At 25.1% G+C, this 13,015-nt stretch overlaps 1 pseudogene; it reads left to right on the plus strand.

The window, feature by feature from the left end:
- Positions 1 to 7,540: 7,540 nt before the first annotated feature.
- On the plus strand, positions 7,541 to 8,644 carry LOC102605027 (zerumbone synthase-like; annotated as a pseudogene).
- The last annotated feature ends 4,371 nt before the right edge of the window (positions 8,645 to 13,015 follow it).

Below are 13,015 nucleotides of genomic sequence, written 5' to 3' on the forward strand. Positions count from 1 at the left end.
GTCAATTTCAAACAATATATGTTGTTAATTGATAGAATACTTTTAGTGTAATTTTAAAAAAAATTTATGTGTGACTCTCCATGTCCCAATTTATGTGGCACATGTAAAGTTTTGACAATTAACCAAAATTTTAATACATTTTAAAATATATTTTTAAGTCGTTAACTTTTAAGTAATAAGTAATTTAAATTGTTGTATTATTTATTACAATTTATAATACTTTTAAAGTAGTTAAAATATTGTACAATTTATTATGATTTATAACACTTTTTTTTAAAATTTATGTCATATTATGGAATTTGAGAAGTTATTGAAATTTTTATATGATTTTAAAAATATTTTAAATTGTTAGCTATTGTGATTTGTAGTACTTTTTTTTAACATGATTTTGAAAGTAATATTTATTACTCTATTTGTTCTAATTTATGTGGCACATGCAGAATTTCAAATATTAACCATTTTTTATATGTCTCTTTAATATATTAAGTTGTTAATTATTGTATTTTATAGTACATTTTGAACCTAATTTTTTAATAATATATGTTATTTGCCATGTCCCAATTTATGTGGCATTAATTGATAGATTTGTTGGAGTCGAGAGATTTATTTTGTTAATTATTGTAATTTATAGTTTCTTTTTCGTCAATTTCAAACAATATATGTTTATCATATAATCCATTTTATGTGGTACCAATAGAATTTAGAGAGTCAATTAAATTTTGTATATAAGTTTTAAATAATGAAGCTGTTAATTATTGTAATGTATAGTATTACTTATAGTATTTTTAAATATATTTAAATATTATATGTTAGGTTTTTTATCCTAATTTATATGGCATTGATAGAATTTAAAGTGTCAAATAATTGTTAATTATTGTAATAGATAATATGGAGTATTTAAGTCATTTATAGTATAGTAATTAATATATAATATGTAGTATTTAAGTGTTATATTATGGAATTTGAGAAGTTATTGAAATTTTTATATGATTTTAAAAATATTTTAAATTGTTAGCTATTGTGATTTGTAGTACTTTTTTTTAACATAATTTTGAAAATAATATTTATTACTCTATTTGTTCTAATTTATGTGGCACATGCAGAATTTCAAATATTAACCATTTTTTATATGTCTCTTTAATATATTAAGTTGTTAATTATTGTATTTTATAGTACATTTTGAACCTAATTTTTTAATAATATATGTTATTTGCCATGTCCCAATTTATGTGGCATTAATTGATAGATTTGTTGGAGTCGAGAGATTTATTTTGTTAATTATTGTAATTTATAGTTTCTTTTTCGTCAATTTCAAACAATATATGTTTATCATATAATCCATTTTATGTGGTACCAATAGAATTTAGAGAGTCAATTAAATTTTGTATATAAGTTTTAAATAATGAAGCTGTTAATTATTGTAATGTATAGTATTACTTATAGTATTTTTAAATATATTTAAATATTATATGTTAGGTTTTTTATCCTAATTTATATGGCATTGATAGAATTTAAAGTGTCAAATAATTGTTAATTATTGTAATAGATAATATGGAGTATTTAAGTCATTTATAGTATAGTAATTAATATATAATATGTAGTATTTAAGTGTTATATTATGGAATTTGAGAAGTTATTGAAATTTTTATATGATTTTAAAAATATTTTAAATTGTTAGCTATTGTGATTTGTAGTACTTTTTTTTAACATAATTTTGAAAGTAATATTTATTACTCTATTTGTTCTAATTTATGTGGCACATGCAGAATTTCAAATATTAACCATTTTTTATATGTCTCTTTAATATATTAAGTTGTTAATTATTGTATTTTATAGTACATTTTGAACCTAATTTTTTAATAATATATGTTATTTGCCATGTCCCAATTTATGTGGCATTAATTGATAGATTTGTTGGAGTCGAGAGATTTATTTTGTTAATTATTGTAATTTATAGTTTCTTTTTCGTCAATTTCAAACAATATATGTTTATCATATAATCCATTTTATGTGGTACCAATAGAATTTAGAGAGTCAATTAAATTTTGTATATAAGTTTTAAATAATGAAGCTGTTAATTATTGTAATGTATAGTATTACTTATATTATTTTTAAATATATTTAAATATTATATGTTAGGTTTTTTATCCTAATTTATATGGCATTGATAGAATTTAAAGTGTCAAATAATTGTTAATTATTGTAATAGATAATATGGAGTATTTAAGTCATTTATAGTATAGTAATTAATATATAATATGTAGTATTTAAGTGTTATATTATGGAATTTGAGAAGTTATTGAAATTTTTATATGATTTTAAAAATATTTTAAATTGTTAGCTATTGTGATTTGTAGTACTTTTTTTTAACATAATTTTGAAAAAAATATTTATTACTCTGTTTGTTCTAATTTATGTGGCACACGCAGAATTTCAAATATTAACCATTTTTTATATGTCTCTTTAATATATTAAGTTGTTAATTATTGTATTTTATAGTACATTTTGAACCTAATTTTTTAATAATATATGTTATTTGCCATGTCCCAATTTATGTGGCATTAATTGATAGATTTGTTGGAGTCGAGAGATTTATTTTGTTAATTATTGTAATTTATAGTTTCTTTTTCGTCAATTTCAAACAATATATGTTTATCATATAATCCATTTTATGTGGTACCAATAGAATTTAGAGAGTCAATTAAATTTTGTATATAAGTTTTAAATAATGAAGCTGTTAATTATTGTAATGTATAGTATTACTTATATTATTTTTAAATATATTTAAATATTATATGTTAGGTTTTTTATCCTAATTTATATGGCATTGATAGAATTTAAAGTGTCAAATAATTGTTAATTATTGTAATAGATAATATGGAGTATTTAAGTCATTTATAGTATAGTAATTAATATATAATATGTAGTATTTAAGTGTTATATTATGGAATTTGAGAAGTTATTGAAATTTTTATATGATTTTAAAAATATTTTAAATTGTTAGCTATTGTGATTTGTAGTACTTTTTTTTAACATAATTTTGAAAAAAATATTTATTACTCTGTTTGTTCTAATTTATGTGGCACACGCAGAATTTCAAATATTAACCATTTTTTATATGTCTCTTTAATATATTAAGTTGTTAATTATTGTATTTTATAGTACATTTTGAACCTAATTTTTTAATAATATATGTTATTTGCCATGTCCCAATTTATGTGGCATTAATTGATAGATTTGTTGGAGTCGAGAGATTTATTTTGTTAATTATTGTAATTTATAGTTTCTTTTTCGTCAATTTCAAACAATATATGTTTATCATATAATCCATTTTATGTGGTACCAATAGAATTTAGAGAGTCAATTAAATTTTGTATATAAGTTTTAAATAATGAAGCTGTTAATTATTGTAATGTATAGTATTACTTATATTATTTTTAAATATATTTAAATATTATATGTTAGGTTTTTTATCCTAATTTATATGGCATTGATAGAATTTAAAGTGTCAAATAATTGTTAATTATTGTAATAGATAATATGGAGTATTTAAGTCATTTATAGTATAGTAATTAATATATAATATGTAGTATTTAAGTGTTATATTATGGAATTTGAGAAGTTATTGAAATTTTTATATGATTTTAAAAATATTTTAAATTGTTAGCTATTGTGATTTGTAGTACTTTTTTTTAACATAATTTTGAAAAAAATATTTATTACTCTGTTTGTTCTAATTTATGTGGCACACGCAGAATTTCAAATATTAACCATTTTTTATATGTCTCTTTAATATATTAAGTTGTTAATTATTGTATTTTATAGTACATTTTGAACCTAATTTTTTAATAATATATGTTATTTGCCATGTCCCAATTTATGTGGCATTAATTGATAGATTTGTTGGAGTCGAGAGATTTATTTTGTTAATTATTGTAATTTATAGTTTCTTTTTCGTCAATTTCAAACAATATATGTTTATCATATAATCCATTTTATGTGGTACCAATAGAATTTAGAGAGTCAATTAAATTTTGTATATAAGTTTTAAATAATGAAGCTGTTAATTATTGTAATGTATAGTATTACTTATATTATTTTTAAATATATTTAAATATTATATGTTAGGTTTTTTATCCTAATTTATATGGCATTGATAGAATTTAAAGTGTCAAATAATTGTTAATTATTGTAATAGATAATATGGAGTATTTAAGTCATTTATAGTATAGTAATTAATATATAATATGTAGTATTTAAGTGTTATATTATGGAATTTGAGAAGTTATTGAAATTTTTATATGATTTTAAAAATATTTTAAATTGTTAGCTATTGTGATTTGTAGTACTTTTTTTTAACATAATTTTGAAAAAAATATTTATTACTCTGTTTGTTCTAATTTATGTGGCACACGCAGAATTTCAAATATTAACCATTTTTTATATGTCTCTTTAATATATTAAGTTGTTAATTATTGTATTTTATAGTACATTTTGAACCTAATTTTTTAATAATATATGTTATTTGCCATGTCCCAATTTATGTGGCATTAATTGATAGATTTGTTGGAGTCGAGAGATTTATTTTGTTAATTATTGTAATTTATAGTTTCTTTTTCGTCAATTTCAAACAATATATGTTTATCATATAATCCATTTTATGTGGTACCAATAGAATTTAGAGAGTCAATTAAATTTTGTATATAAGTTTTAAATAATGAAGCTGTTAATTATTTTTCAGTTGCTAATTATTGTAATTTATAGTATTTCTTATGTAATATTTAATAATACATTTTATTGTATTTATTTAAATTCATGCGACAATGATAGAATTTTAAGACTCAATAAAATTTTTTTAGAAAATCTAATTTCTTTCTTCTATATTTTGTAGCTAAAATATAATAAATGAATTATTAAATATCAAAATGTTAAATTTTCAAGGAAGAAATAAAGTGGGAAAAAAGAAAAAAGAAACTGTGAGGAACAAATAAAAGAAGGAAATGAGAATTGTTAATGGGCAATTGGATAACAAAAATTAAAGAAAAATAGAAAAATGTGAAATAGGCAGAAACAAGTAATACGTGTCTGCCAAAGAAAGGCTGCATACACGTGGGGTCCAAAGTGAAGGTTACAATTTATGTTACTTTTGGTACAATTTCGTGTTGCTTTGTTTGCCTTTTTGGTACAACTTGAACTGCTTTTGGTATCACATCTTAAAGCTGTGTTAGTCCCAACCCAATAGTACAACTTGAACAGCTTTTAGTATCACTTGTTAAAGCTGTGTTGGTCCTTTCCAAGTCTCACTTCTAAATAAGAGTAATTCTAAATAAGAGTAATATATATAAGTCAAATATTACTTCTTTTTTTCAAAACCATCACCAATTGGTTGTGAGCATTGATGTGGGGGTTAAACTTGACCCTACCAAGATCATAAATCCAAAAAATGTACAAAGTTGGAGGGAGACATCCTTACCACAAGAAAGGATCAGCCTAAAAATTCTTCCAAACAAGTAAGAGTCGTGTTTAAATTTATATGGACCAAAAATAGTCGATGTTTAAAATTTAAGTATTCACGTATAAGATAAGTGATGACATTAAAATATTCAACAAAAATTATAGAGCATGGATGTATTTAGACCTTTCCCTTTTAACGTAACTAAGTTAAAATACCTTTAATTTATTTTAATTTAATAAAACAAAAAATAATTTTAAATTTGTGTTCTCACTTTTATTATCAGAAAAAAGTAAATTGGAGTTATTTGTGTAACCGGTTACTATAAAAATGTAAATAAATATTTTTTAAACAAAATATATTTACTTCAAATCATATTATATAATACAAGGATATATTTAAACTTTTTCCCCTTTACTATAGGTAAAGCATTGAATTTATAGTTTTTCATTTTAATTTTATGATATTACAATTACGTATCAAAGTATTCAAGAGTTTCTTTCTTTTTGAGGACTTTTCAATAATATTTTTGGACTTTAAACAGCTAAGATATTGATATTTATAATCTTTAACAGAGATGTTTTCGTATAATTACAAAACATGACAATACCCACCACAATTTACAACAAGTCAAGACGTACAGAATGAGCTGCCAAAAGTATGGTCCCGCACCTACAATTTCATACATATTTGTAAACAATTAATTTAGTGTACGTATTTTGTATGTGTATTTTACGTTTATCAATAAAATTATTGAAACAATAGAATTATAAAAAAAATAAGGAATTGAAGTTAAAATTGTATTTCAAATTATATGTTATTGACTTCAAATTTTATCTTTCTATATATTTTTGGATTCAGGATTGGATATGGATTAAGGACTATTTTAAATTTGAATTAGCTTCAGAAAATTTCACATTGAAAGATAAAAGGATTCGTAACAAAGGTGATTTGATGTCCTTAAATATGTTTATTCATAGGAGTCTGATAATAACATAGTAAAGGATTTTCATTTTCAGGCACTCAAACTTTAGAGGTCTGAATGATTAAGATCTACAGTAAAGTCTTAATATTATTTAGATGTATATTTAATAATTTCTACAAAATTGACAGTTCAGAATACTCCATCTACGTTTATCCACCATTAACTACCATCCATTAGCCCAAACACAACCATCACTACTGCTGGGGTTGGCAAACAAGCGGATCGAGTTGAATATGAGTCGATCGAAAATGAGTCAGGAAAAAATAAATAAAATATTCGACTTGACTCATTTAATATGAATAAAAAATGGCTAAACCTAATATGGATATTCATATAATTACTCAGATTATCCATTGCTTCTTATTACGTAGAGAAATACATATTTCAATTACAATTTTCTTTTTCTGTTTTCTCCTTTTTAGTGTTTGGTATGATGGAAATATTTTAATGGATTTGTTGAAAGTATTTTATTTTTTTGGTAATTGAGTTGTCCTGAATCGAGGTTGAAAAGTCAAAATTTGGATCTCAAATCAAGGTTGGGAGTTGGGATTGGAAGTTGAATTTCAATTCTGAACTCGTTTCGCGTGGGTGAGGTTTAAGGAAAGTTATGATCCCCCCTTACTTTATGTATATTGGAGAAAAAATAAGTCCAATTGAAAAATATCTTTCAAAATATTTAAGCCAATTAAACTTGAGATATTGAAAAATATTTAATAATATTTTTTCTTCATACCAAATATATCCTTAATAAGTTTACTTTTCAGAGGTTCCTACCAGCAAACATATATATTAAGGAGTGCAATTGGTATACCATATTTTATGTTGGGTAAATATGAGTTGGTTTACATTTGACCCAGTTTTAAATAATGTGTTCAATAGGTACATGTTTTGTATAGTCGATGTGTTCAATAGCTACATGTCTTAAATCAAGGTCTTCAAGTAAAATATACAGACAACTTTAAATGACCATGATGACTTAAGCCATTCAAAAATTATGACTAATCGAAAAAAATTGATACACTTTTTATTCATACCAAACACACCCTTCACCTATCTTTTAACTTTGGTTATACTGTTTTCTTATAAATAGAGCCTCTAATATGTAGAACACATAACTCTCAAACTTGAGGAAATGGCCTCCTCTTCTCTTCAATCTCCAATAGCCAAAAAGTTATTTTCTTTCTTTCCTATTTCATAGTCTTATTTTTTCTCTACACACTTAGAAAATAATTGTACTAATTTAATTTCTATTTGAATTTGTGCAGGCTAGAAGGTAAAGTAGCACTTATAACTGGTGGTGCTAGTGGCATAGGAGCAGCTACCGCTAGACTTTTTATTCAACATGGTGCAAAAGTAACAATTGCAGATATTCAAAATGATCTCGGAAATTCATTAGTAAAACAAATCGACAATAATGAACACATAATGTTTATTCATTGTAATGTCGCAATTGAATCAGACGTTCAAAATGTTGTAGATATAACGGTTGCCAAATTTGGTAAGCTCGACATAATGTTCAGTAACGCTGGTGTAGCTGGTAAGTCAATTTCCAGCATTTTAGATGTAGATTCCGATATAATTAAAAATGTGTTCGATGTAAACGTTGTTGGAGCCTTTTTATGCGCGAAACATGCTGCTAGAGTAATGATTTCGAATAATACAAAAGGTTCGATTATTTTCACAACAAGTGCGGCAACAGTAGTCTATGGTATTGCCCCACACTCATATGCTGCATCAAAAAGTGCGGTTTTAGGGCTCTCTAAGAATATCGGAGTCGAATTAGGAAAATACGGAATAAAAGTTAACTGTGTTTCTCCTCATTACATTAGCACACCATTAACGTTGAACGCGCTCGGAATATCTGAGAGAGAAATGGTTTGCTGAAGGAGGAAATTTGAAAGGAGTTTTATTAGATGAACAAGATGTAGCAAATGGAGTGTTGTATTTAGCAAGTGATGATTCTAAATATGTGAGTGGTTTGAACTTAGTTATTGATGGTGGTTATAGTACAACAAATGTTGCTATAGGTGAGGCCTACAAGAAATTATTCCCATCGGGTACTGCCAATCAAGTTATGCAGATTCTTATTTAAATTCGCAAAAAGATTTCAACCCGTTCCGCCCCGTATCGTTTTATGTAAAAGCTCTTCCCTTTTGGCTTGTAAAAATTATGATCGTTAATATAATGTACTTTATTGGAGTATTACACTACCGTTGAATAATTTTCTTAATTTTCATTAGCTTCCCTAAAAACATTTTCTTTGCTAAGTAGTAGTATTAATTTGAGGAAAAACATAAATATATTTTTTAATTTTGCGATTTAGCGAGGATACATCTCTTGTTAAAAAAGCGATGTATATATATTTTTACCGTTTAACAAATGGTGCATATATTCTTCAAATCGGTAATAAAATGAATTTTAATATTTCTGACAAGGTTTTATATTCTTTAAGTCGGAATAAAAATTCAAACAGAAATAGGAAATCTGTAGAAACAAAATACGGATTAAAAAAAATACACTATATAATTTCATTAAGATTGTAAGTCAATCTGTACTCAAAAGAGCAACAAAATAGACAAAAGAAATAGAAAATAAAAAATAAAAATCGAGCCTACTGAATTCATAGTGTGTCCTTAAGGAAATTATTTCCTTTAATATATCCGAGGTAATAAAATATATCCTCGCAGTATAAAATAATTTTCACACCACAAACTTTGGTAGCGGACTCACTCGACAACACTAAATATAATTACCCAAGTTATTTTAAAGTATAAGGAGAAGAAGAGTAGAAGATTAAAAAATTCATATTCGAAAAATAAGAGAAAATCTCTCTTTCTACTAAAAAAAAAGTTTAAAAAATAACTAAATGAAAAACAACGAACAACGTGGCTTCAAAAAAGTGATGCAATTTGAAACACTGCCCATCGTTTTGATTACTCTTTTAATTTTTTATAGCTAAAAACGACAGACTCTTTGTCTGTCGTTTTTTTTTTGGCAGAATTTTGCATCAAATATATATATATAAATTTTTATCAATTACAACGGCATCTGTCGCCTTTGATTGAAATAAAATAAAAATCAATTATATTGTAACGACTATGTTCGTTGTTTATAATTAAAATTTTATATATTTTTTAAAAGAAGCGACAATAGTGTCTTTTTTGTCTGCCATTTTTGGTCAAAATCATGGTTAAATATTTAAACCGATGTTGTCCGTCCATTTCCAAATCCATCTCAACTATTTATTAAGATTAAGATTTTGAATTTTATGATTTTTTGTTCTTCTCAATTTGAGTAATTTTTTGTTACTATGTTAGTTTATTGTATTTATTTTGTTCAATTTATGTTATTAATGTTGCTAGCTTAAAAAATTGATTGTGAATTAGTTTATGATAATATCCATCACAATCTACAACAAGTCTAAACGTATTGAATGAGCTAACGAAAAGTATGGTCCCGCAGTAGAATTGCATACATATTTGTCAATAATTAATTTAGTGCATGTGTTTTGCACGTAAAATTTAATTGCGCTAGCGATAAGTATGGTCCCAAACATGTAATTGCGTATATATTTGTAAATAATTAATTTAGTGTATGTATTTTGCATGTGTGTTTCACGTCTATCAATAAAATTATTTGTAAAAAGAATAAAATTATTAAAAAATAGCAATTGATGTTAAAATTGTATCTCAAATTTATTATTATATATGTTGTTGAAATGTATAGATTTAGGATTAAATAACTACTTTAGTACTATTGATTTTGAATTGGATGTCAAATGTAGTACTATTGATTTCGAATTGGATATTGGGTTTAGTATTATTGATCTTAGGATATTCGAAAGTTCAAAATCGAAAAGGCATTTTAGGAACGAGGTCCCTTCTCCTATGTTGTAAAAGGAAGTAATTTATACCTTGTAGCCATATCTATATTATATATGGACAATACTAATAAGTCTAATTGCAAAGGTTCAATAAATCAGTACCCTACATCGCTACTATTGTAGTATTAAGTTCAATACACGACATGGCCAGCAACATGACGATCTCTATCCTTGTTAATCATAGAAAGTTATACATTTTAATTTCTAAGGAGCAAACTATTAAGTAAATTGAGATTATTATTTATTTTGATCTGCCTTAAAACTCAAAAGTCAAAATCAAAAATTTAAAATATCCAAATTGATTAATCATGTTGAACCTAAAAATATTAATTCAATCTGAATTTAAATTGTAATTTCTTTAATCCGAAAAGTTCAAACTAAAATTTTCACACTCAATCGGATGACCCAAATACCCGCCTCTAATTCATGTATTATTATACAAAAAAAAACGCTCTTTTACACTTTAAAATAAATACAATAGAAAGTGATTGAAATTTGACCCCTACAAAATAATGTATCCATGTCTTGTATCATAACACGGATATCTATTTATTGAAATATAGTATAACATGTGATTTTCACCGATCATAAAGGAAATTTTTTGATTGACTTGTTTCCTTTGATTATAAGTAGGAAAGAGAAGTGCATAATCTCGTGAATTACTTTTGGTATAAATTTGGCATAATCTCATCAACGAAAATACGATGATTTAATGTGTGAAGTTCACCATATGATAATCATTGGTCTTGATTATACTCGAAATTTACGTAATTCTAAATATGTGTGCAAAACATTTATTAATCTTCTCTCATCACAATTTTTTTATATTTTAAACATTTGTTAGCCTTATATCTATTTCTTGATGTTCTTCTTTCACACTTGTCTCTTTTGCTTATAATTGTAGATTCATTTTTTGCTCTCAGGCTAGCAACAAAATTACAGATGCTAAATTTGCTAAAGATTTTCAAGCTGTATTGAAGGAGCTTCAAAAAGCTCAGAGGCTTGCAGTTGGAGCTGTCAAAATGGGCTGGCCTAACACAACCCAATTCTAACAGACTAGAGAGTTAAATGGATTAAGACGGATTGACCCTTTTAATTAAAGGGCCTATAAAATAGCAGCCTAATCCAGCCTTAAGCGGGCCATGAGTTGGGACGGGTCGGCTCTTCACCCAAAAAATGTACAACATTAATTTTTTGAAAGAGTATCGAATGTTGATGTCTCATGAACACGACATCAATACATACAAAAATTCATGTATGAATTACATACTTTAATGAATACTTATAAAAATACATAATAGCCAAGGTACAATATCGTAAGATTCATCCAAGATAAAAATATTACATGATCAATTTTTTCATAAACAGGACAACAAAGGGGAAATGGAAAATTAGGTATAAAAACAAAAGTAGACTTGATTTTAGTGGGCTAATGACCATAAAATGTAAAAGATCTACAAAGGAGTTAGACTTGATTTTATATTTTTAAAAATATTTATAGATAAAATCTTTACAAATAAAACACTACTAAAATATTTATAATAAATACTTTTAATATTCATACCCCATGGATTGACCTCTAAGCCTCGCGGGTTGGGCCTACAAGGCTAGCGGGCCAAATGAGATTGAGCCAAAAAGTCTAATTTCTAAATGGACCAAAAAATTAGGCCCGACCCTACTTAATTCAAGGGTCGCAAAAATCCTTATTGGACCCGTGCTTACGCGGACATCATTGCCTATCTAGGAGAAACAAAAATTAATGGAGTTGATGTATAACAATTAGGGTACTGTTAGACCTTTAGACTTATTAGTATTATTAAGCATATATACGAGTAAGGGTTAATATAAGGTATAAGAATTCAAATTTTCTAATATTTGAAAAGCTTAAGTACCAAATCTGATATCCAATTCAAGCAATTCGGATTTCGTTGATTTCGTGGGTGTTACCTTTGGTTTGAAGGATTTTTTTCACTATAAACTTGATGTTCTTTATTTTTAAATTTTCATTTTCATCTTTTCATCATAAAAAATATTTATAATAACTTCGATACATAGATTATGTAAAGAGAATTCATGAGGAAAAAAAAGGGAATAAAAATAGAATATAATCATACTCCTTCCGTCTATTTTTACTTGTTTACTATACTAAAAATAGATGTCCAATAATATTTGTCTAATTTAGAAAATTAATAGATAATTTACCATTTTGTATCTTATTTATCCTGTTATTAAATATTATTCAATAGTATCTAATATATTTCCAAAGCGTTAAATTTTAATATACTATATATAAGCATACAAGTGATACACCGATGCGGTCAATTAAATTAAATATAAAAATCCAAGTGAATTTTCAATTTTCGAATTGAAGAAATTAAAATTCAAATAAGTTTGATTTGTATATTTTGAAGTTTGACTCTGACTTTTAAGCCTTTAACACAGGCTTGTTAGGAAGGATACTAATTGTAGCAAATTATCAAATGTTTTCATAGTCATTGTTTATCTCTAGAAGAAACAAAATTAATGGTTTTTTTTTTTTTGGTAAATTACATAAATCTCATAGTTTTAATATGAAATTACAATCTATCCCTAATAAGTTTCTAATTACATTAATCACTTAAAAAAAAAACGGATACAATAATTGAAGCTTGGATACATTAATATGTAGCTCAGATACATTAAATATTATCTCGGC

This window comes from Solanum tuberosum, unplaced genomic scaffold (assembly GCF_000226075.1).
Source record: "Solanum tuberosum cultivar DM 1-3 516 R44 unplaced genomic scaffold, SolTub_3.0 scf00352, whole genome shotgun sequence".
Classification (NCBI taxonomy): Eukaryota; Viridiplantae; Streptophyta; class Magnoliopsida; order Solanales; family Solanaceae; genus Solanum; species Solanum tuberosum.